The sequence below is a fragment of the Miscanthus floridulus genome, chromosome 2 (assembly GCF_019320115.1).
Source record: "Miscanthus floridulus cultivar M001 chromosome 2, ASM1932011v1, whole genome shotgun sequence".
NCBI lineage: Eukaryota > Viridiplantae > Streptophyta > Magnoliopsida > Poales > Poaceae > Miscanthus > Miscanthus floridulus.
This window is the reverse complement of record NC_089581.1, coordinates 108772928-108797926: the sequence shown is the minus strand read 5'-3', so window position 1 is coordinate 108797926 and position 24999 is coordinate 108772928.

Genomic DNA, 24999 nt, shown 5'->3' with positions numbered 1-24999 from the left:
CCCACAGCAACAGGGGCCTGAGCCAAACCAGCACAGCACCTTTAAGGATTTTTTAGATACCAAGCCTCCTATCTTCAAGGTGGTAGAGGAACCTCTCCAAGCGGACGAGTGGCTCAACACTATTGAGCAAAAGTTTTGTCTACTAAGGGTTACCAAGCACCAGAAGGCTGAGTATGCATCCCATCAGTTGCAGGGACCGACAGGGATTTGGTGGACCCATTTCCTGTCCTCCTTACCTGCCAATGCACAAGTCACATGGGAGCAATTCAAATTAGCCTTTAGGGGACATCACATTCCCCTAGGGCTAATGCGCATGAAGGCGACTAAATTTATGAGGCTCACACAAGGGACGAAGACCCTTACTGAATATATGCATGCTTTCAACAACCTATCTAAGTATGCCCCAGGTTTTGTTGACACTGAAGAAAAGAAGATAGAAAGCTTCAAGCGAGGTCTTGGCACTAAGTTGATGAAGACTAAGGCCAACTCCAAGTGCACCACCTACAATGAGTTCATCAGTGTTGCATTGACTCAGGAAAACCAAAACAATATGCAAGCGGCAGCAAAGAGCTGCAAGAGGGTAGCTAAGGCAGATGCCTCAGGATCTTGATAGTCCAGAGCTCTAGTGGTAGCTAGGCCATAGTTTCGACCACCAGCACCCAAGTTCTAACCTCAAAAAGTGTTCCATAAGGCATTCACTATTGCCTTACCCAAGGGGAATGGAGGGCAAGGAAGCTCAATAGGACCCAAGAACAATCAACCCTGCTTCAACTGTAATCAAGTGGGTCATTAGGCCAAGGAATGCCCCCATTCTAGGAAGAACAACAATCAAAACCAGGGAAATCAGAGGTAGGTGAATCATAAGGCACGCCCTGGACACGTGCATTATACTGCTATTGAAGAGGTTCCTGCAGGAGAAGTTGTCATTGCTGGTATGTTCCTTGTTAACAAGCATCCTGCAATTGTTTTATTCGATTTAGGAGCTTCTCATTCGTTTATGAGCCAAGCATTTGCATCTAGACATGATCAAAAAATAGTTGAGGTAAGCAAGGGTGCTTATAGTATAAATTCTGCTGGGGCCACTATCTCTACAAACAAGATGGTTAAAAATGTGCACATCTCTATACAAGGGAGGGAGTATACAACGGATCTGATAATATTGCCCAAATTATCTATAAATGTGATCTTAGGCATGAATTGGATGAAACATCATGGTGTTCTCATTGACACTAGCACTCGGACAATTATGTTAAGAGAGCCAAAGGGAGGTAATGCTTTCCTAGTACCACTTTCCCATAACTTTGAACTCCAGAACTTGTCATGTGCTATTCAAGCCACTACCCTATGTGATATCCTAGTGGTTTGTGAGTTTCTTAATGTATTCCCAGATGAGTTACTAGGTTTACCACCTGATAGGGATGTGGAATTTAAGATTGAGTTAGTGCCAGGTACGTCACCCATCTCAAGAAGACCCTATAGGATGCCACCAAATGAGCTAGCTGAACTTAAAATTCAGCTACAAGAACTATTGGACAAAGGTCTCATTCAACCTAGTTCATCTCCATGGGGATGTCCAGCTTTGTTTGTGAAGAAGAAGGATAAGTCCTTGAGAATGTGTGTGGATTATAGGCCACTTAATGTTGTGACCATCAAAAACAAGTATCCCTTGCCTCGTATCGATATCTTGTTCGATTAGTTGGCAAAAGCAAAGGTGTTCTCCAAAATTGACTTGAGGTTAGGCTATCATCAGATAAAGATCAGGCCAGAAGATATACCTAAAACAACTTTCTCCATAGGTACGGCTTGTATGAGTATTTGGTCATGTCTTTTGGACTAATGAATGCTCCTGCCTACTTTATGTACTTGATGAATTCGGTATTCATGCTCGAGCTTGACAAGTTCATGGTGGTATTTATCGATGATATTTTGATTTATTCAGAGAATGAGGCAAATCATGCAAAGCATCTGAGAATTGTTCTGTCCAGATTGAGGGAGCATAAGCTATATGCAAAGTTTAGCAAGTGTGAATTTTGGTTGAGCAAGGTACCTTTCTTAGGTCACATTTTATCCAGAGATGGAATATCTATAGACCCATCAAAAGTACAAGAGGTCATGGATTGGAAGGCCCCAACTTCGGTTCATGAAGTTCGGAGTTTTCTTGGGTTAGCAGGTTATTATCGTCGTTTCATTCTGGATTTCTCCAAGATAGCTAAGCCCATGACTAGACTACTTTAGAAAGATGAAAAGTTCAGATGGACACCAGAGTGTGAAGTAGCTTTTCACACCCTAAGGACTCTGCTAACTACAGCTCCTATTTTAGCACAACCTGACATTGAAAAGCCTTTTGATGTGTTCTGTGATGCATCGGGTATAGGTTTGGGGTGTGTGCTCATGCAAGAAGGAAGAGTGATTGCCTATGCTTCTCAACAGTTGAGGAAACATGAAGTCAACTACCCTACTCATGATTTAGAACTTGCAACAGTTGTTCATGCATTAAAGATATGGAGAAATTATTTGTTGGGCAATGTATGTCACATATATACTGACCACAAAAGTCTCAAATATATCTTTACCCAACCTGAGCTGAACATGAGACAATGAAGATTGTTAGAGCTGATTAAGGACTACAATTTAGAAGTGCACTACCATCTAGGGAAAGCCAATGTTGTGGCCGATGCACTTAGTCGGAAGTCTCATTGCAACACTTTGGAAGCCTTGTTGGAAGATGGATTTAATTTGCTACATCCTATTGTACTACATAATATCACTATCAGTTGTTCACTTGAGAGCAAAATCATAGAACTGCAGAAGATAGATGTAGGTATATTTCACATCAAGAGAAAGATGCAAGAGCAAGAAACCAAGCATTTCAGATTAGATGATAGAGGTGTGCTATGGTTTGAGGACCGACTTGTGGTACCGAAAGACTATGAGCTTAGAAATCAAATTTTAGATGAAGCTCATTCGTCCAAGATGTCCATCCACCCGGGTAGTAGCAAAATGTATCAAGATTTGAAAACCTATTTTTGGTGGACCAAGATGAAAAAGAAAATCACCACCTAGGTGTGATCATTGCAGTAGAGTAAAGGCCATTTATTTGAAATTCGCTGGATTACTGCAACCTTTGCCTATTCAAGGTTGGAAATGGGAGGAAATCAGTATGGACTTTATCATAGACCTTCCAATGACACAGCGAGGTCACGATTCAATATGGGTTATTATAGATCATCTCACCAAGACAACACATTTTATACCGGTTAACACTGTATATCATGCGGGGAAGTACGCTGAGTTATACATTTCTCATATCGTGAGACTACATGGAATACCCAAGACTATCATCTTAGATCGGGGACCGCAGTTTATAGCTCATTTCTAGGAACACTTGCACCAGGCTTTGGAGACTAAGCTAATTAGAAGTTTAGCATACCATCCACAAACTTCCAGACAGACTGAGCGAGTGAACTAGATCTTAGAAGATTTGCTGAGAGCTTGTGTTATATCTTCCAAGGGTTCATGGGAGAAATGGCTACCTTTGGTCGAGTTCTCCTACAACAACAATTATCAAGCAAGCATCAAGATGGCTCCTTTTGAAGCTTTGTACGATAGGAAATGTAGAACTCCATTGAATTGGGTTGAGCCCGGTGAAAGAAGATACTTTGGTATTGACTTTGTCACTAAAGCTGAAGAGCAGGTGCACATTATCCAATAGCATATGAAAGCAGCTCAGTCAAGACAAAAGAGTTATGCTGATAAAAGAAGAAGACCACTGACTTTTGAAGTGGGAGACTATGTATACTTAAAAGTGTCACCCATGAAGGGAGTACAGAGATTTGGAGTGAAAAGAAAGCTTACGCCTATATATGTAGGGCCATACAAGATTACTAAATGGAAAGGGAAGGTCGCTTACATGTTACAACTTCCACTAGAAATGAGTGCCATATTCGATGTCTTCCATGTTTCTCAGTTAAAGAGATGTCTTCGTATACATGAGGAAGTCATTGCACCCACCAACATTAAGCTCCAATCATATTTGACCTATGAAGAGAAACCAATCCAAGTGTTAGAAGAGATGGAAAGAGTAACACAGAGTAAGATCATTAAGTTCTATAAGGTGATGTGGAATAATCACAATGAACAAGATGCCACATGGGAATGAGAGGATTAGTTACGTGAGGTTTATCCCGCCTTTGTCAAAGAATGGTAGGTCTTGCAAATCTCGGGACGAGATTTTTATAAGGGGGAGGGGCTATAACACCCTAGGTGTTAGGCTTCCATAATTTGACTTGCATTGCATGAGCACGAGCATCAAGCATTCATATATAAGCTTTTACATTTGAAACATATGATTTAAACATATGAAACATGCTTGTTATTTTATGTTTCCTTGTATGTATGCATATGATCATGTGTGAATGAATGCAAGTGGGTAATGTTAGTCACTAAAACACCTTAGTTACACTTAGGATGACTAATGGAACAATGTTCATGTAGATCACTTTGTCTGATTAAGCTCCTCAGTGATGATATGCATGTTGACCTAGAAAGTAATTTATGTACCCAATGTATGAAATGCTTGTGTGACCTTAGGAATAGCTTAAACCTGTTTAGAATGTCATTATGAACAACTTTGTTATTCATGACTAGGGCTAGTTTGGTCATTAAGTCATAGCTTCCTAGTCCTCGCCGGTGCTCCACCGCCACACTCCGTCATCGTGGCCGCACCGCCTCCAACCGCCATTCGCCATAATAGTTGGTGAGATAGCTTCGCAGTAGCCTATAAATGCTTGGTCAAATCCTAGATCGAGCCTTCACGGCCGGCTCCAGCGTATCACCGTCGTCCTGCTCCACCATGCCGCCATGGCCACCACCATCAAGCTTAGCTTCGCTAATCCGTCCAAATAGCTAGCCTAGTGTGTGCACCAGGTCTCGGAGGTCACTATGGTTCCGGTGCCGTCGTCGGAGAAGCCGCCGTCGGTGAAATCTGGCCGTCCCACGCGTTCCTCTGTTTTTGTCATCGCTGACGTGTGGGGTCAACTGACCAACGGGTCCCGCCTGTCAGTGACTGTAGGGCTGAAGGATAGTTCATTCAATTGTAGATTTGATGCAAACTTTGAAAAATGATAAGTGGAGTTCTAGATGTCCATTTTTGGTGAACAAAATTTTGTTATGTTCCTTAGGAAGTGTAGTATTTTATAAAAATATGATATGTACAATTTCTGATATTTTTATTAGGGATTTAAATGTGTTTATATAGATGCTTTTTGAATATTAGTAAACTTGTAAATTAGATATCTTGAGCTAGAAAAATGATAAAAATGTGATTCTATTTTTTCTAGTCTTGTGTTGACATGCTATAGCTAGAAAAAATATTAAACTTACAGTAAACTTGATTTAAATTTGGTCTTTCTATTTATCTAGTAATAAATGGTATTATCTAAGGAAATTTGCAGGGATAAAAATATGTAACATATTGCTATGTGAATTTTTGTATAGTAGTATGACACTAATATGAAGCTAGGAAAAATATATAATCTGTTGTTTTGACACTTTCTATAGGGTTTAGTATTTTCACTAAAATAACCCTTGCTTCCATAATTTGACTTGCATTGCATGAGCACGAGCATCAAGCATTCATATATAAGCTTTTACATTTGAAACATATGATTTAAACATATGAAACATGCTTGTTATTTTATGTTTCCTTGTATGTATGCATATGATCATGTGTGAATGAATGCAAGTGGGTAATGTTAGTCACTAAAACACCTTAGTTACACTTAGGATGACTAATGGAACAATGTTCATGTAGATCACTTTGTCTGATTAAGCTCCTCAGTGATGATATGCATGTTGACCTAGAAAGTAATTTATGTACCCAATGTATGAAATGCTTGTGTGACCTTAGGAATAGCTTAAACCTATTTAGAATGTCATTATGAACAACTTTGGTATTCATGACTAGGGCTAGTTTGGTCATTAAGTCATAGTTCAAGTGTTAGTCATCAATTGAATGTCACACTTTGGTATTCATCAATTGGTATGTTTGACCTAGTTTGAACTATGTGATAGAGACTTTGCATGGATGTGTTCACTAAAGAAAAGTTGTAGTATTTGATGAGAGGAACAACTTTTATTTTTGGGTAATAGGCTAGTTCAGTGCCTAACATGCTTGAAATTGGCTCACAAAAATCAAGTTTTCATTGTTTTCAGCACTTAGGAAAAATTTCGCTAAGTCTCTAGAATTGACAGTTCGATAGGCTCGACTTTGGGCCAATGTATCTCTCTAACCATTGAGAATTAGGCTTTGATTTCTTAAGACTATTTGTAGCTGGTACATAGATCTACAAAACTGGTTTAGACATCGCGCACTGAATCGCCATAGTTTAGGAGTTACAAAGGATCGAAAACGCGCCGTCGGGCACTTGAACGGGAACTAACGAACACTGCACTGCATCGGGTCATGGCCGACCGCCATTAGATGCTGGCCGCCACATGGAGGAAATGAGGCCGCACATCATCGATGTCCTACCTAGCCAGGCCACGTCGAGCCGCAGCACACTACATCGTGCCCCGCACTCGCCCGCTCCCACCCCGCACTCTCATTTTGCTTTCTGCCTCCTCCTTTGCTCACCCGTAGTAGCCGTAGTAGCAGACAGCACTGCCATCGCCATTACCGTCCACCCCGCTCGCCTTGTGCCGCGTCATCTCGCTCCTCTGCCACTGCAGCAGCGCCATGGTAATCCCACCACATCACCACACCCACATTGCTAGCTAGAAGTGCACGGTAAGCCGTCGTGCTACGCGCGGTCCTCGCCGGTGCTTTGCCGCCGCACTACGTCGTCGTGGCCGCACCGCCTCCAACTGCCATTCGCCGTAATAGTTGGTGAGATAGCTTTGCAGTAGCCTGTAGATGCTTGGCTGAACCCTAGATCGAGCCTTCACGGTCAGCTCCGACGTATCGTCGTCATCCCGCTCCGCCGCACTGCCATGGCCGCCATCGTCGAGCTTAGCTTCGCTAATCCATCCAAATAGCTAGCCTAGTGTGTGCGCCAGGTCGGAGGTCACTGTGGTTCTGGTGCCGTCGCCGGAGAAGCCACCGTCGGCGAACTCCGGCCGTCCCGCGTGTTCCTCTGTTTTTGCCGTCGCTGACGTGTGGGGTCAACTGACCTACGGGTCCCGCCTGTCAATGACCATAGGGCTGAAGGATAGTTCATTCATTTTTAGAATTGATGCAAACTTTGAAAAATGATAAGTGGAGTTCTAGATGTCCATTTTTGGTGAACAAAATTTTGTTATTTCCTTAGGAAGTGTAGTATTTTATAAAAATATGATATGTATAGTTTCTGATATTTTTATTGGGGATTTAAATGTGTTTAGATAAATGCTTTTTGAACGTTAGTAAACTTGTAAATTTGATATCTTGAGCTAGAAAAATGATAAAAATGTGATTCTAATTTTTCTAGTCTTTTGTAGACATGCTATAGCTAGAAAAAATATTAAGCTTGCAGTAAACTTGATTTAAATATGGTCTTTCTATTTATCTAGTAATAAATGGTATTTTCTAAGGAAATTTGTAGGGATAAAAATATGTAACATATTGCTATGAGAGTTTTTGTACAGTAGTATGGCACTAATATGAAGCAAGAAAAAATATATAATCTGTTGTTTGACACTTTTCTATAGGGTTTACTATTTTCACTAAAATAATGCTTGCTAGCTTGTCATTTTTGCATAGGATGTTATACATGTCCAAATGGTATGAGATTTTCACAATAGCCTATTGTGAGCACTAGGAAGCTATTGTAATTTTATGAGAATTTATTGTCCACATTTGGTGTATGTTTGCTATTTCCCCTAATTATTTAATTAAATTAATAAAGGTTATGATGTTTTCTATGGTGCTTGTGATGTATAGTAACTGTCCACGTTCATAGTAAGGCTTAGAAGCAACTAGTGGTATGCAACTACTTAATTCTTACTTTGTAATTCAAATAGATGATTGCATGTATAGTTTTAATTGTGTGGATGATTTCACATGGATAATGATCTTTGCTGTAAAACTTGTTAATAACAAAGTTGTAGATAACTTACTAATATACCTCGTGTTAAAATTTCATGGTCATAGGCTTTAGGGTTTAAGAGTTCTAGCTGTTACAAGTTTGATGTTCGAAATGTTTACTTTCCGAACAGATTTGGTTAACTGAATTGTTTGACCAAGATAACAGTTGAATCACCTTAAAATAAAGTCATAGACAATTTCATAAGCTTTCCAGAATGTCCATAGCCATATGATTTCAAAATATATAACTCCAGTTATGGGTCAAATAAGTAGCTATTGTTTTGTAGTTTAGTAAATAAATTGCAGGAGTGTTTTGCTTAAGTAATAGAGAAGAGATATGCACCTACTTAGTATCATAGGATGCACTTGTTATTACCTTAATACCATGCTGTTGAAAATACTTATGAAGATGCATTCATAACGTTTTATCATACTATATGTGTCATCATACATGCATTCGCAATATCTTATTCCATGATCATGCATATAGGATCGACCGAGGAGGTAACGCTGCTGGAATTCAACGAAGAAGAGGAAGGGGATCAGCAGGAGAATCCACAAGACGTAGCTCCTAGAGACAAGGAGTAGAATCTAGAAGAGCTACATGAGTGCCCTGATCACCGCCCTACTTCTTTTCTGAAAGGCAAGCCCTGGAGCATTCTAAGTCTCCCAGTGTTTTACAAAATACTACTTGAGTCCTTTATGATTGATGCATTAGGTTATAAGAGTTGATTGAAAACACTTGATGCATGGAAGTACCTTGCCTAGATACATATACCTTTAACCCTGTGTAGGTCTAGGATCGAATATCTGCTTAGCCATGCTTAGATCGGTAGAAGTCGGGTGATTTCCTATCACCTACAAGATATAGGTGGATACCAAAGCACGGTTGGCTATATTTGCTATCATGGAAAAGAACCATGGGGTAATGTAAATGGAGACTAGGCAGGATGTCGATAGATAAGCAACAAGACATGGAGGTCTTGGGTGTGAATCTATCCCAGTCTGTGTCGATTAAGGACCGTACCGTTGTTGGTACTTCTGACAAGATTGAACGCATGCTATCACTTAGCGGACCGGATAACTTGTTTCAGTCGCGAAGCCGAGTAGCTCAACTCAGGCCGGGCCTCATTCTGTTGTGTGCCCTCTATGGGGAGCGGATCAATAGATCGTGGGCAAGCATGACCTCAGCGACCTGGTCCAGGACCGTGGGCAGGCATGGCTTGAGCGACCTAGCTACCATCAGTCCCTGATTGTGCAGCGCTGTATGAACCCACAAAATGTGTACCTTAGTTGTACCAAAGGTGACCTAAGGTTGCCTTCATGTGGTATGCTTGGGTTTGTGTTATGAATAAATTCCCAGCTGGTTGAAATCGATTCGAATCGCCGTCTCTTCCAGATAGTGAGAAACTTGGCTAGCTCCAACATCATAGTATTGTATTATGGAAGTTGATGGTTTAGATAAATATGGAATTATTACACCTGCTATGGTTACTATTGTATGCTCTAAAATGATATACCACATGTTTGGCACAGGACAGTTGCTAATCTAGAGATGAATAGCTATAATTAACTTGATGACCAAAGTATAATTGTATAATTGAGTTAATCGCTTTTTATGCAAAATGTTGTCAAGCTACCTCCACTTATAAAGCCTTGCATAATCCTTAGAGTCAATTTATTTCTGGTTTATGATGGGTAAGTCTAGCTGAGTACCTTCTCATACTTAGGGTTTTATTCCCATTGTTGCAGATGGTATCGTCTATCATGGATATTGCAAGAGTTACTTCTATCCCACCGTGGATGAGGAGTAAGCCTTGGGCAGGCATCTTTAATAATCCTTCTATATGCTTTTGTGGATTGTGATCATGTGTTGGCACCATAACTGAACTATGTTGGCAAATGCTACTTTCGAACTTAATTTGCTTTTGCTATTATCTATCAAACTTGGTTTGTAATACTCTATTCCGTACTCTGATGATGAAATGTATTTGTGAACTTTATGTAATATGTGACATGTATGTTGAATCATGTACGATCTTGGTTGTATGTGGATCATTTATCGAGACCCGTCGTGGTACTCAACAAACTACCGGGTTTATATGGGCTCAAGTATGACAGTGCGACCGCTTGCAGGCTACCATTGTACTTGTGCTCTTATAAATTGGTCGGTTCTGCGACAATTTTGACACTGAAGGTTGTTAAGCCTCAAATCATGGTAGCCTGGCTCCGACATGATATTTGATGAATCTAATGGCTCTCAAGTAGAGCAAGTTGATTCAAGTATTGTAGGAAAGGAGGATCCACCATGTGAAGCAATCAAGCAATTGGCAATTGATGATATTAGACCACAAGAAGATGAAGCCACTGAAGTGAAGGTTCCTTAAGTTGTTGTTGCACCAATTTTCGCTGATGTACCTGATGCTACACTATAGCAAACACCTACTGCAACTCCAGAGCACGACAGTGCTGCACTTGAGGGTGGCAGTGCCGCACCTACACAGTCAGCATTAGCTGATTCGACTCTAGCTCATGGACAAAACCTACAACCCATATTTGAGCAAAATGATGATGAAGATCTAGAAGATGAAGAAGAGGCCATTGAGCATTCAAGGCTAAGGCAAACAATACAAGAGGGTCATCCCATTGATAACATCATTGGGAGTCTTCAAAAGGGGGTAACAACTCATTCATATTTAGCAAACTTTTGCCAATATTACTTGTTTGTTTTCTCTTTGGAGCCTCTTAAGGTAGAACGAGCAATTGGAGACATAGATTGGATGATGGCCATGCAAGAAGAGCTCAATAACTTTGAAAGAAACCAAGTGTGGACTTTGGTGGAACGACCCAATACCAATGTCATTGGCACCAAGTGGGTCTTTCACAACAAGCAAGATGAGAATGGAGTGTTGACAAGGAGCAAGGCAAGGTTGGTTGCTCAAGGTTTAACTCAAGTAGAGGGCTTGGACTTTGAAAAAACATATGCACCAGTGGCAAGACTTGAAGCAATTTGAATGCTTCTAGCCTATGCTGCTCATCACAACTTCAAGCTATATCAAATGGATGTAAAGAGTGTATTTCTCAATGGCCCTATTTGAAAGGTCTTAATGGCTAGAGGGGGATGAATAGCCTATTAAAAATTTCTACAACAACACTTAGCAAACCGGTTAGACAAATATGAGGTGAAGTGAGTGTTGTGCTAGCCTACTAAAAATGCAAGCCACCTACCACAATTCTAGTTTCTATAGTCTTTATCCACATAATGGCTATGTCACAACACTAAGTTAGTGTGCTCTCAAAGGCTAACTAAAGAGCCACACTAACCAAACTAACAAGCTCTCACGACTAGCTACACTAAAGAGCTTGACAACTAGTTTGTGGCAATGTAAAGAAAGAGAGCAAGATGGTTATACCGCTGAGTCAAGGAATGAACTAATCAACCACAAGAATGAATACCAATGAAGACCAATCACCTCAGAATCAAATGTTGACATAATGATTTTTTTACCGAGGTTCACTTGCTTGCCGGCAAGCTAGTCCTCGTTGTGGTGATTCACTCACTTAGAGGTTCACGTGCCAATTGGCATCACACGCCAAACCCTCAATAGGGTGCCGCACAACCAACACAACATGAGGATCACACAAGCCACGAGCAATCCACTAGAGTACCTTTTGGCTCTCCACCGGGGAAAGGTCAAGAACCCCTCACAATCAACATGATCGGAGCCGAAGACAATCACCAACCTCCACTCGACGATCCTTGCTGCTCCAAGCCATCTAGGTGGCAGCAACCACCAAGAGTAACAAGCAAATCCCACAACAAAACACGAACACCAATTGCTTCTAGATGCAATCACTCAAGCAATGCACTTGGATTCTCTCCCAATCTCACAAGATGAAGAATCAATGATGGAGATGAGTGAGAGGGCTTTGGCTAAGCTCAAAAGGTTGCTATGTCAATGCAAATGGCCAAGAGAGTGAGCTAGAGCCAACCAGATGCCTTAAATAGAGCCCCCAACAAAATAGAGCCATTGGCTCCTTAGTCCACTGAAATTCGGGCTGACCGGACATGCCGGTTGGATCGACCGGACGCACCCTGCTAGTGTTCGGTCAACAGATGGCTGCCATGTCATCCCTGGCTTCAAATGTTGAGTGCCCGATCTCAATGGTTAAGTTGTGACCAAACACGCACCATGAGGATGACTAGACGCTGCTACGTCTGAGTTCGATCATTTCCAGTAAGGTTCCAGAGAGGCAAAATCATGACCGAACATGTCTGATCACAGGTGACTAGACGTGGCTTAGGGTTTGGTTCTCACTGGCTTGTTCTAATGCTTGCATCAGCATACGTCATAGCCTGACCAAACGCACCTCTAGCATGTCTTGTCCTATTTCTTCTTAGCGTCCGGTCAAAGGACTGTGGGTAGCCTTCACTGAGCACCACTGACCGGACATAGGGTCAGAGTCCAGTCACTGCCCAAGGAAGAGTCCAATCAATATGAAATAGCTCCTTTTGACCCCCAAACTTCACTACCCTTGATCAAATGTGCCAACCACCAAGTGTAACACTTCGTGCATGTGTGTTAGCATATTTTCATAAACATTTTCATGGGTGTTGGCACTCCACTAGATCCTAAATGCATATGCAATGAGTTAGAGTATCTAGTGGCACTTTTATAACTGCATTTCGATACGAGTTTCACCCCTCTTAATAGTACGACTATCGATCCTAAATGTGATCACACTCTCTAAGTGTCTCGATCACTAAACCGAAAAGCTCCTATCAATTTCACCTTTGCCTTGAGCTTTTTGTTTTCTCTTTCTTCTTTTCCAAGTACAAGCACTTGATCATCACCATGGCATCACCATCATCATGATCTTCACCATTGCTTCATCACTTGGAATAGTGCCACCTATCTCATGATCACTTAGATAAACTCACTTAGCACTTAGGGTTTCATCAATTCACCAAAACCAAACTAGAGCTTTCACTATTCAAGAACTTGTCCATGTTGAGCAACCACTGGGCTTTGAAGATCACAAGTTTCCCAACCATGTCTACAAACTCCAAAAGACGCTCTATGGGCTTAAGCAAGCACCAAGAGCATGGTATAAATGCCTTAAGGAATTCTTACTTAAACAAGGCTTTGAAATAGGCAAAGCCGATATTACCCTTTTCACTCACAAAGTTGGCAAAAATATATTTGTATGACATAATATTTTGTAGTACTAATCATTCTTTTTGTGAGGAATTTAGTAGGATCATGACCAAGAGATTTGAGATGTACATGATGGGTGAATTGAAGTTCTTCCTTGGATTTCAAATCAAGCAAGTGAAGGATGGAACTTTTATTAGCCAAACGAAGTACACCCATGATATACTCAAGAAGTATGACATGGTGAATGCCAAGCCTATCAAAACTCCCATGCCAACCAATGGACATCTAGATCTCAATGATGAAGGTAAAGCCATGGATACTAAGGTATATTGCTCCATGATCGGCTCTCTACTTTATTTGTGCGCATCTAGGCCTGATATTATGCTTAGTGTGTGCATGTGTGCTCGATTTTAGGCTAACCCGAAAGAGTGTCACTTAGTGGTTGTTAAGAGAACCTTGAGATATTTAGTACATACTTCTAACCTTGGCTTATGGTATCCTAAGGGCTCTAGGTTTGATCTACTTGGGTATTTAGATTCTGATTACGCCGGTTGCAAGGTAGATCGAAAAAGCACTTCAGGGACATGTCAATTTCTTGGACGGTCCCTAGTGTCTTGGAGTTCTAAAAAGCAAAATTTTGTAGCCCTTTCCACCACCAAGGCCGAGTATGTTGCAGCCGGTGCATGTTGTGCTCAACTACTTTGGATGAGGCAAACCCTTCAAGATTTTGGATGTCACTTCACTAAAATCCCACTCTTGTGTGACAACGAAAGTGCCATAAAGTTAGCCAACAATCCCGTAAGCCACTCAAGAACTAAGCACATAGACATCCTGTAACACCTCGGGTGTTTAAATATTAAAATCTGACATGCCATCATATGCATTGCAAAGCATCTGGCATTTGGTGAAAACTTTGATGTATATTTACTAAAACAAGTTTACAATTGTGTAATGAATGTTGAATTGTATTGTTTGACTCAAGTTCAATATTTGTATGGATTTTGAATTTTTCTAGAAAACCCCGCTTTTCGACATTTAGATCCTACCCTGAAAATCCATTTCTAAATCTAGGCATATTTTGGGGTTGAGCCTTAAAGCAAAAGTGTAGGGCTTGACTAGTTAAGCAAAGTTTATCTTTGGAGTTTTTCAAGTTGTTTAGAAAAATTTTGAGTAATTCAAAAAGGCGTAATTCGTTAAATATCCCCTATTCAAGTTCAAAAGTTCATTTCAAAATCTAGACCAAATTAGGAGATGGTTATAGAAGCAAAGTTGTAGAACTTTTGATTTTGAACAACTTTTGTTTTTGGAGATTTTTAAGTTGCTATACAAATTTGAGAGTAATTTGAATTTGAAACCGAATGGCAAATCTGTAAATTCGGTGAACAGTACTCACCGCCCTAGCTACATGGCCGGCGATCTTCGGTTTGCTTCCAGGCGCGGTCGTGGCCATCTTTGACGTCGCGCTGGCGCGGTGAAGGCCACAGCGCAGCTTCCTTGCGCTTCTGAGCCGCTCTACTTAGCCTTGGTCGTCGTCGTTTGCCTCTGCTCTCTTGCTCTGTTTTTCCGACGCCACGGCCATAACACCGGCGAGCTCGTGTCGATGTCGTAGTGCTTCACCGTCGCTGATAAGCTTGTCCCGGCTCCGTCTCATCCTTGCGCACCTAAATAACTAGCCCTGGTCGCTTGCCATCATTGGGAAACGCCATTCGGCGCTTTTCTTCCTCACGGCCGGCAGCACCACCGTGGAGTGCACGTCTCCGTGGTTAGCGCGCTACGGTGAGCCTCTGCCCTTACTGAGTCTTGCTTCGGCTTCGCCTCAATGATGTAGTGCTTTGTGAACCTTTGAATTCTCATTTTGACCACCACAGCTACCGGAGCATCACCGTCGTCGAAGATCACTCCGCCGTGACCGCTGTCAACGTCGACCCGTGTCACCGAAGCTTGTCCGGTCCCGTTCTTTGTTCCAACGTGTTCGTGGTGAGCTACTGGACCTTCCCATGTCCTCTGTTTCACCGTTTTCGGCTTCATTTCGCCGGCATAGCGTAGCCGCGCCGTCGTGGCCGCCATGGCCGACGTAGTGCTCGGTCCAGTCCATAGTTAGTCAGGCTTGTGCTCAAAATGGATGCGCCTAGTCTCGGGGAGGGTGTAGGTGTCTTGGCCGTCGCCGTTGGACTCACCAGCGGCGAGATATCGCCGGTCAGCACCATCATCGCCGTAGTCAAAGCGCGAGGTAGAAGATGACAGGTGGGGTCACCATGTCAGTGACTGTGTAGTTCAAAAATGGATTTTTCTATTTTCAGATTTGAATGAATAGTGTCTATTTTTGTTATTTTTGTGTAGATTTATTTATAGCTCCAAAAATTATGAAAATTTTTGAGTGACTTCTATGTGATGTATAGTATTTAATAAAAATATGAAATAATGTTTTTCAGTACTTTTTGAATGTGATAAAAATTGCTCAATTTATTAATAAATGGGTTTCCATGATTTTTCTAGGCTTATTTAATTGTCCAAAAATTATGAAATTTGTTTTGCCACTTAGTTATCATGTAATGAACATTTACTAAAATTTTGAGCTCAATTAGAATAAGTTGATTTATTTCATAATTTTGAATTAAATAATTAATTCATAAAAGCAAATAGTAACCTTTAATGATTTAGGTTTTGTTTGAAATTTTGGATTGAGTGATGACCTTGGGTCATTTGTTGATAATGATCCTTGACAGTTGATGTATGGGTTACGAAAAAGATTTAGTTTGTTTGACTTGCAACTGTACCGCGAAGGAAAGTTGTATTCAAATTGTTAATTTTTGTATCCATCATCGAGCATCATGTTTCGTATTCCACATCATGTTAAACATGGCATTGTTATTATGTGTAGTTAACGAAGGTGAAAACGTGGTAGTTAATCAAGCTGTTGAAGAGGTTAATCCGTCTGTTGAGGTCGGATCGAATACTTGTGTAACGTCGCAGGAACCGGACTTTTCCGTCAATGAAGGCAAGCCCCGGATGCATACAACCCTACCTTGTGTTTTATAAATTAATTTCGCTTTTGCTTTCTGTTACTGCATTAAGTGATTAGGAGTTAAGTAAGAGCCTAATTGGTGCATTACCACCCTTGTTATTCCATATTTACCATATTACCAATTTTAAACTCGTGTATACCTAGCCTTGCTTAGCTATGCGTAGAACGAGGAAAGTCGGGTGACTACCTGCCACCTGCAAGTTTAAACAGAACATTGGTTAACTATGTTAGCATGTGATATGGGAATGTGGAGTAATAAATCTAGACCGGGCGGACTCGGTGTGTGTGAGCCACAAGACATGGAGGTCTTGTGAGTAGGGTCTTTCTGCCTGTGTCAATTAAGGCACGTCCGTTGTTGAATTGCATGAGGTGAGAATTTGTAGTACTAACCACATACTCCGGTAAGCCTGAACTTGGCAATTCTATTACGAGAATGGCTACTCGCGCACTGGGAGTGGAGAGATGGCGGGAATAGCGTGTACCCACGTGGCCATGGGCTAGAATGGTGGAGTACTGTGTTCTCGGGTGGCGCGAACCCATTCTTGTTTTAGGGGATCCGAGGATAGGTTGGTATATGTAGGTCAGGGACCTGCATATGTCGTGTGGTCTGGAATTCCCAGCTGGGTTTAATCGGTTCGAATCATCATTGCTCCTTGGTTAAGGAGACTCAACTCACTGTTCATCATCGTAGAATTAATAACCGGAACTTGAATAAGGCTTGTGAAGGTGTTGGATGTGAAGTTTCATGATCACAGTGCGGATCGTGTCAGCTTTGTATATAATTCTTGAGAAGTTTTTGATATAAAGAATGTTGTTAAAAGAGCTTTTACGCAAAAGAACTTTGATCATTGTTAAAGCTATACCTTGAATCCCTGAGCATGCATTACTGAGTTTATCAGTTAATATTTCGGATAAGTCTTGTTAAGTACTTTTGTACTCAGGGTTCGTTGACCCCTTGTTGCAGGTGAGCCTCATGAGCAGATCTGTTTTGGATCGTGCTGCATGACTATCATTCGTTCTGAGGATGAGATGTAAATGTGTGATCCTTGGGCAAGATGTTTATTTTGTGTGATATGTCTATATTAATTATGCCACTCCACTACTACTATGGGTTGTAATAATCATCGAACTTAGTTTGTAAGGTTTGAAACAACTGGTTTGTAAGCTATGTTATCGTAAGACTTCCGCTGTTTTTACTCTGGTTTTGATATTTGAATAAATGTTGTAATACTGCAATGACTCTGTAACATGATCCTGCTCGGAAATCATGGATGATTCGGGGTTCCCCGAGGACACCCGACAGTCTTTTTAAGTTAATGGAAACATATGCATAAATGTCAAAGGTTGTCGGACAGTGACATGTGCATGTGGGCCCTATAACTTAGGAGGTTCTGCCACAGAATGGTATCAGAGCCTCGTTACAAGGTTTTTGTTGTATTGTTTTACAAAAACTTCAAAATGATTTGGATGACTAAATTTAACTTGGTAATTTAGTCCAAATTGCTTCTGACTTATCTTATTTCTTTCTCACCATTCCCTATTTGATTAAAAGGTTTTTGTGTGGTGGAGTAGTAATCATACTGTGCCCTATATAAAAATAAATGTTGTTTATGTGCATTATAAACTTTGATGTTTTTGTTCATAAGAACGATTCATGCATCAGGAATAATTCACTTGTTACTTCCTTCACCTCTTAGTCTGGAATTAAGTAGTGAGTCTGGTTGGAGGAATGTAGTCCATCTTAGCTACTCTTTGGATTTTGATCAAATGGGCTTACTTGGATTAAACTGGCTTCCTACAGTATGGCTCGTGCCAAGATGACGCCCTGTAAGTCCACCGGACCCAAAGGAGTTCCTCGTCACCAACTTGCCCCGAGAAATGATGGTGCTAGCAGTAGCAGCTCTAGGCCTGATCCCCAGGCAGAGATACTAAGGGTTTCTATGGAGTTAGCACAATCTACTAGAGATAGGGCTTTGGATGTTATACAAATAGGAGAATTACAGGGTCAATTGAGGCAGCTCACCACCGCGCATAGGAACTATGAAAGTATGTTAGTTCATACGATGGAAGGAAGAAATGAAGCTTGGCACAGGGAAAATGTAGCTAGAGCTAGAACTCATGAGCTAGAATTCTATGTAGAAGATTTAGAAGAACATAATACATATCTACATGAGGAAGTTCATAGGCTTAGCAATCTATTAAATCCGAATCATGAGCCTCAAGCTGATGCCATGGACCCTGGTGTCATCCTTGCCGATGATGATGAATCGGGAGAGGAAGAAGAAGAAGATCCTGAAGAATTAGTAATGATCGATGAAAGTGATGATGAAGGCGGTAATAATTCCAGAATGGATACCGAGCCTAAAGTTTGAAGAAATTGAGGAGAAGAGTAGAGTTGTATAATAGTAGCTCTAGTTAAGCTTTGTAGTTCTGTTTTCGTACTCGTGGGTTTGTTTGTACATTAGTAAACTCTATGTAAGGTGTCTAGAGTAAGCTTTGGTACAATTCAATAAAGACATGTGAATAAAGTTTGGTTTGTTATGAGCAGATGCGTCGTACACGGGGTTCGTTTATTCCGGGAACTTCACAAGATGAGGACGGTATTCTAGATCCGCCACCAGTTCCAACCAATTTAGCTGATGCTATAACTGCACTTGTCAATGTGACGGCTGAAAATTCTCGTTTGCTTCATGAGATAGCTCAGAGTAATCAGAATCAGATGTACGGAAATCGTGGACGCCACCATAACCGACAGGAGGCTACATATGTTGATTTTACAGACACAAGACCCCCGGTGTTCACCAAGACAGATGAACCATTGGAGGCTGATGACTGGCTTCGAACCATGGAGCAGAAATTTGACCTTATCCCATGCACGGAGTATCAGAAACCTACGTTTGCCGCCCAATAACTTAGAGGAGCAGCAAGTGCTTGGTGGGCAAACTTAGTGGCTATGCAACCAGCTGGCATTCCAATAACTTGGGCTGAGTTCCGTACATCCTTCAGAGCCCATTATATTCCCAAAGGAGTGATGGCTATGAAGCTAGATGAATTCCTTGCTTTAAAACAAGGAGATCAAAGCGTGATGCAGTATGTGGGAAGATTTAATCATCTGTCCCAATATGCATCCGAACATGTCAATACTGATGCCAAGAAGAAGAGGTGGTTTATGAGAGGCCTGAATACCAAGTTGTAGACTATGATGACCACTTGCACCAATGTCACTTACCATGAGGCAGTAAATATTGCAATTGCTTCAGAATCAAAGTATCGGCAGCATAAGGAGCTCAAAAAGAAAAAGAGTGTACCGTCTGGATCTTTTGGGGGAAATCAGAAGAGGCAGAGGGTGATTTATCATCCAGTACATCATAATCGTCCTCCTTATCGTCTGCCGCCATTCCAAGCCAGGCAACAGTCAAATGTCCATCTTGCTATAACCTATCCGAGTTCACAGTCAACCAATGCTCCTGGTGGCAATGCTCCAACATCCCAGGGTCACAACTATCCGTGCTATAATTGTGGAAGAACTGGTCATTTCTCTAGGGAATGTCCATATCCTAGGCAGGCTAATCAAAATTATCAGAAGGCTCCTGCCAATCAACAACAGGGTCAGGCACCAAACAAGAACCCCAATCAGAATGCTCAGAAGGGCAAAGATGAGAGGAAGACAGGACGGGTGTTCTATATTCAAGCTGGAGAAATTCCGGAAGGGGAGCCAGTGATGATGGGTATGTTTCCTGTTGCCAATCACCCTGCAGTTATACTTTTTGATTCTGGCGCATCGCATTCATTCATCAATAGAACATTTGTCGTGAAGCATGAAATTTCAATTGGGGCAACAAAGGAAAGTTTCTTTATACAGTCACCCGGGGGACATCTGTGTACTAAGGAAATGGTATACCAGGTACCTATAAACCTGGGTGGGCATATTTTTCCCACTACCATGATTATCCTTAAGGATCAGGATATAGATGTAATTTTGGGAATGAATTGGATGTATCAGCATAAGGCTGTTATAGATGCTTTGAATAGGACCTTACGAGTGAATTTGCCTGATAGTAATTCTCAACTTCTTATCCAACTTCCAACCCTAAGAAGATCAGTGAGCAAGATTTGTGCAACTATTATCAAAGAGATTAGAGATATTCCGGTAGTGTGTGAATTTCCGGATGTGTTTCCTAAAGATTTACCCGGTCTACCACCTGATAGGGATGTATAGTTCAATATAGAATTACAACCTAGAACAGCTCCGATTTCTCGGAGAACTTATAGGATGCCACCTAAGGAATTGGCCGAGTTGAAAACTCAGTTACAAGAATTGATTGAGAAAGGGTTTATCCAACCTAGTTCTTCACCTTGGGGATGTCCGGCAATTTTTGTGAAAAAGAAAGATGAGACCCTGAGGTTATGTGTTGACTATCATCCATTGAATGAAGTGACCATCAAGAATAAGTATCCATTACCTCGGATCGATCTGCTTTTTGATCAACTGGCCGGAGCCAAAGTTTTCTCCAAGATAGATTTGAGATCAGGATATCATCAAATCAAGATAAAACCTGAGGATATTCCCAAAACGGCATTTACCATAAGATATGGATTATATGAATACTTGGTAATGTCTTTTGGTTTGACAAATGCTCCAGCTCATTTCATGTATCTAATGAACTCAGTATTCATGCCTGAACTAGACAAGTTTGTAGTAGTGTTTATTGATGACATTTTAGTATATTCCAAGAATAAGAAAGAACATGCGGAACATCTCAGAATTGTTCTGACCCATTTGAGAGAACATCAACTATATGCCAAGTTCAGCAAGTGTGATTTTTGGCTTAAGGAAGTGCAATTTCTTGGACATGTCTTGTCAGCCGAAGGAGTTGCAGTTGATCCAAGCAAAGTGAAGGATGTGCTTGATTGGAAACCGCCAACCTCAGTTCATCAAGTTCGGAGTTTTCTGGGTTTGGCGGGATATTACTGTCGGTTTATTCCAGATTTCTCAAAGATATCAAAGTCCATAACTGAATTGTTTAAGAACCAAGTTAAGTTTGTCTGGTCATCAGATTGTGAAGAGGCTTTCCAGACTTTGAAGAGACTGTTAACCACGGCACCAGTATTAGCCCAACCTGATATCGAGAAGCCGTTTGATGTTTATTATGATGCTTCAGATATTGGTATTGGATGTGTGTTGATGCAAGAAGGCCAAGTCATTGCCTATACATCTAGGCAACTTAAGCAACATGAAGAACATTATCCGACACATGACTTGGAGTTAGCAGCTGTGGTTCATGCTCTAAAGATTTGGCGGCATTACCTACTTGGTAATACGTGTCATATGTATACAGACCACAAAAGCCTAAAGTATATCTTTACTCAGTCAGAGTTGAACATGCGACAAAGAAGATGGTTAAAACTGATTAAGGATTATGATTTGGAAGTACATTATCACCTTGGAAAAGCAAATGTGGTTGTAGATGCCCTCAGTCGCAAAAGTTATTGTAATTGTCTGACAGTGAGAACAATGGGTTTGAATTTATGTCAAGAAATGGAAAGGTTGAATGTAGAAGTAGTTCAACAAGGAAGTTTGACCAACATAATTGTTGAAGCCACTATTCAAGATCAAGTTATTGCTGCTCAGAAGGAAAACAAGGGTATAGCCCATATCAAGGAAAGAGTCAAGAATGGAAAAGCGGAATGCTTTAGTATTGACAATGAAGATGTGTTGTGGTTCAAGGATCGCCTGGTGGTACCAAAAGTTTTTGAGTTGCGGCAGTCAATTCTAGATGAGGCACATGCTACTAGGTTATCAATCCATCCGGGAAGCAATAAGATGTACCATGACTTGAAGCAAAGATTCTGGTGGACTAAAATGAAAATAGAGATTGCCAGATATATAGCAAAGTGTGATACTTGTCAAAAGGTGAAAGCTATACATTTGAGGTCTGCTGGTGAATTACAACCATTACCTATTCCCTCTTGGAAGTGGGAGGACATAAGTATGGACTTTATTGTTGGTCTACCCAAGACATCAAAGGGATTTGACTCAGTTTGGGTTATTGTAGATCGACTCACTAAGTCAGCGCATTTTCTTCCAGTCAAGACAATATATCCTACGATCCAATATGCCAAAATGTACTTAGCAAGAATCATGAGTCTCCATGGAATACCCAAGACTATTGTGTCAGATAGGGGTACACAGTTTGTCTCCAACTTTTGGAAACAATTACATTCTTCGTTGGGTACTAAACTTCTATATAGTACAGCTTATCATCCACAGACTGATGGACAGACTGAAAGAGTTAATCAAGTGCTTGAAGATATGTTAAGGTGTTGTGTCCTTAACTATTCCAATAAGTGGGATGAATGCTTACCTTTGGCCGAGTTCTCATACAACAATAGTTATCAGGAAAGCATTAGAATGGCTCCATTTGAAGCACTCTATGGTCGTAGATGCAGAACATCATTGAGTTGGTCTGAACCTGGAGAAAGAAGATTCTTTGGAGTTGACCTTGTGAAAGAAACAGAAGACAAGGTTAGGCAAATACAGAGTAATTTGAAGATAGCTCAATCCCGACAAAAGAGTTATGCGGATAGAAGACGGAGACCATTGGTATTTACCAAAGGAGATTTTGTGTATCTCAAAGTATCACCAATGAAGGGAGTTACCCGTTTTGGTGTTAAAGGAAAGTTGGCACCTCGATACATTGGACCATATCAAATTTTAGAGAGGTATGGAAAAGTGGCATATCGCTTGAGATTACCTGAACATCTCGTAGCTGTGCATGATGTGTTTCATGTTTCTCAATTGAAGAAGTGTCTCCGAGTGCCTGAACAAAATGTTGAAGTTGAAGGAGTGGAACTAGAACCGGATTTAACTTATTCCGAATATCCTATCCGAGTGTTAGATCAGAAAGATCGTGTTACTCGAAGACGGACAATCAAGTTCTATAAAATACAATGGAATCAACATTCAGAAGAGGAAGCTACTTGGGAATCAGAAGATTACTTGTTAGAAAAGTTTCCAGAGTTTTTAGCGTCAATATAGAATAGAGTAGTGTTAGTTGTACTCGGTTACTACAAGTTGTGTTTTGTAAAGGAACCTCAGCTGTTTTATAGGCAAGTTTTGGATGTTTTTGGACTGACACATTTCCTTTTCCATTACTTACCCTATGGCTTTGAATCTCGGGACGAGATTTCTTTTAGGGGGAAGGATTGTAACACCTCGGGTGTTTAAATATTAAAATCTGACATGTCATCATATGCATTGCAAAGCATCTGGCATTTGGTGAAAACTTTGATGTATATTTACTAAAACAAGTTTACAATTGTGTAATGAATGTTGAATTGTATTGTTTGACTCAAGTTCAATATTTGTATGGATTTTGAATTTTTCAGAAAACCCCGCTTTTCGACATTTAGATCCTACCCTGAAAATCCATTTCTAAATCTAGGCATATTTTGGGGTTGAGCCTTAAAGCAAAAGTGTAGGGCTTGACTAGTTAAGCAAAGTTTATCTTTGGAGTTTTTCAAGTTGTTTAGAAAAATTTTGAGTAATTCAAAAAGGCGTAATTCGTTAAATATCCCCTATTCAAGTTCAAAAGTTCATTTCAAAATCTAGACCGAATTAGGAGATGGTTATAGAAGCAAAGTTGTAGAACTTTTGATTTTGAACAACTTTTGTTTTTGGAGATTTTTAAGTTGCTATACAAATTTGAGAGTAATTTGAATTTGAAACCGAATGGCAAATCTATAAATTCGGTGAACAGTACTCACCGCCCTAGCTACATGGCCGGCGATCTTCGGTTTGCTTCCAGGCGCGGTCGTGGCCGTCTTTGACGTCGCGCTGGTGCGGTGAAGGCCACAGCGCAGCTTCCTTGCGCTTCTGAGCCGCTCTACTTAGCCTTGGTCGTCGCCGTTTGCCTCCGCTCTCTTGCTCTGTTTTTCCGACGCCACGGCCATAACACCGGCGAGCTCGTGTCGATGTCGTAGTGCTTCACCGTCGCTGATAAGCTTGTCCCGGCTCCGTCTCATCCTTGCGCACCTAAATAACTAGCCCTGGTCGCTTGCCATCATCGGGAAACGCCGTTCGGCGCTTTTCTTCCTCACAGCCGGCAGCACCACCGTGGAGTGCGTGTCTCCGTGGCTAGCGCGCTACGGTGAGCCTCTGCCCTTACTAAGTCTTGCTTCGGCTTCGCCTCAATGATGTAGTGCTTTGTGAACCTTTGAATTCTCATTTTGACCACCACAGCTATCGGAGCATCACCGTCGTCGAAGATCGCTCCGCCGTGACCGCTGTCAACGTCGACCCGTGTCACCGAAGCTTGTCCGGTCCCGTTCTTTGTTCCAACGTGTTCATGGTGAGCTACTGGACCTTCCCATGTCCTCTGTTTCACCGTTTTCGGCTTCATTTCGCCGGCGTAGCATAGCCACGCCGTCATGGCCGCCATGGCCGACGTAGTGCTCGGTCCAGTCCATAGTTAGTCAGGCTTGTGCTCAAAATGGATGCGCCTAGTCTCGGGGAGGGTGTAGGTGTCTTGGCCGTCGCCGTTGGACTCACCGGCGGCGAGATATCGCCGGTCAGCACCATCATCGCCGTAGTCAAAGCGCGAGGTAGAAGATGACAGGTGGGGTCACCATGTCAGTGACTGTGTAGTTCAAAAATGGATTTTTCTATTTTCAGATTTGAATGAATAGTGTCTATTTTTGTTATTTTTGTGTAGATTTATTTATAGCTCCAAAAATTATGAAAATTTTTGAGT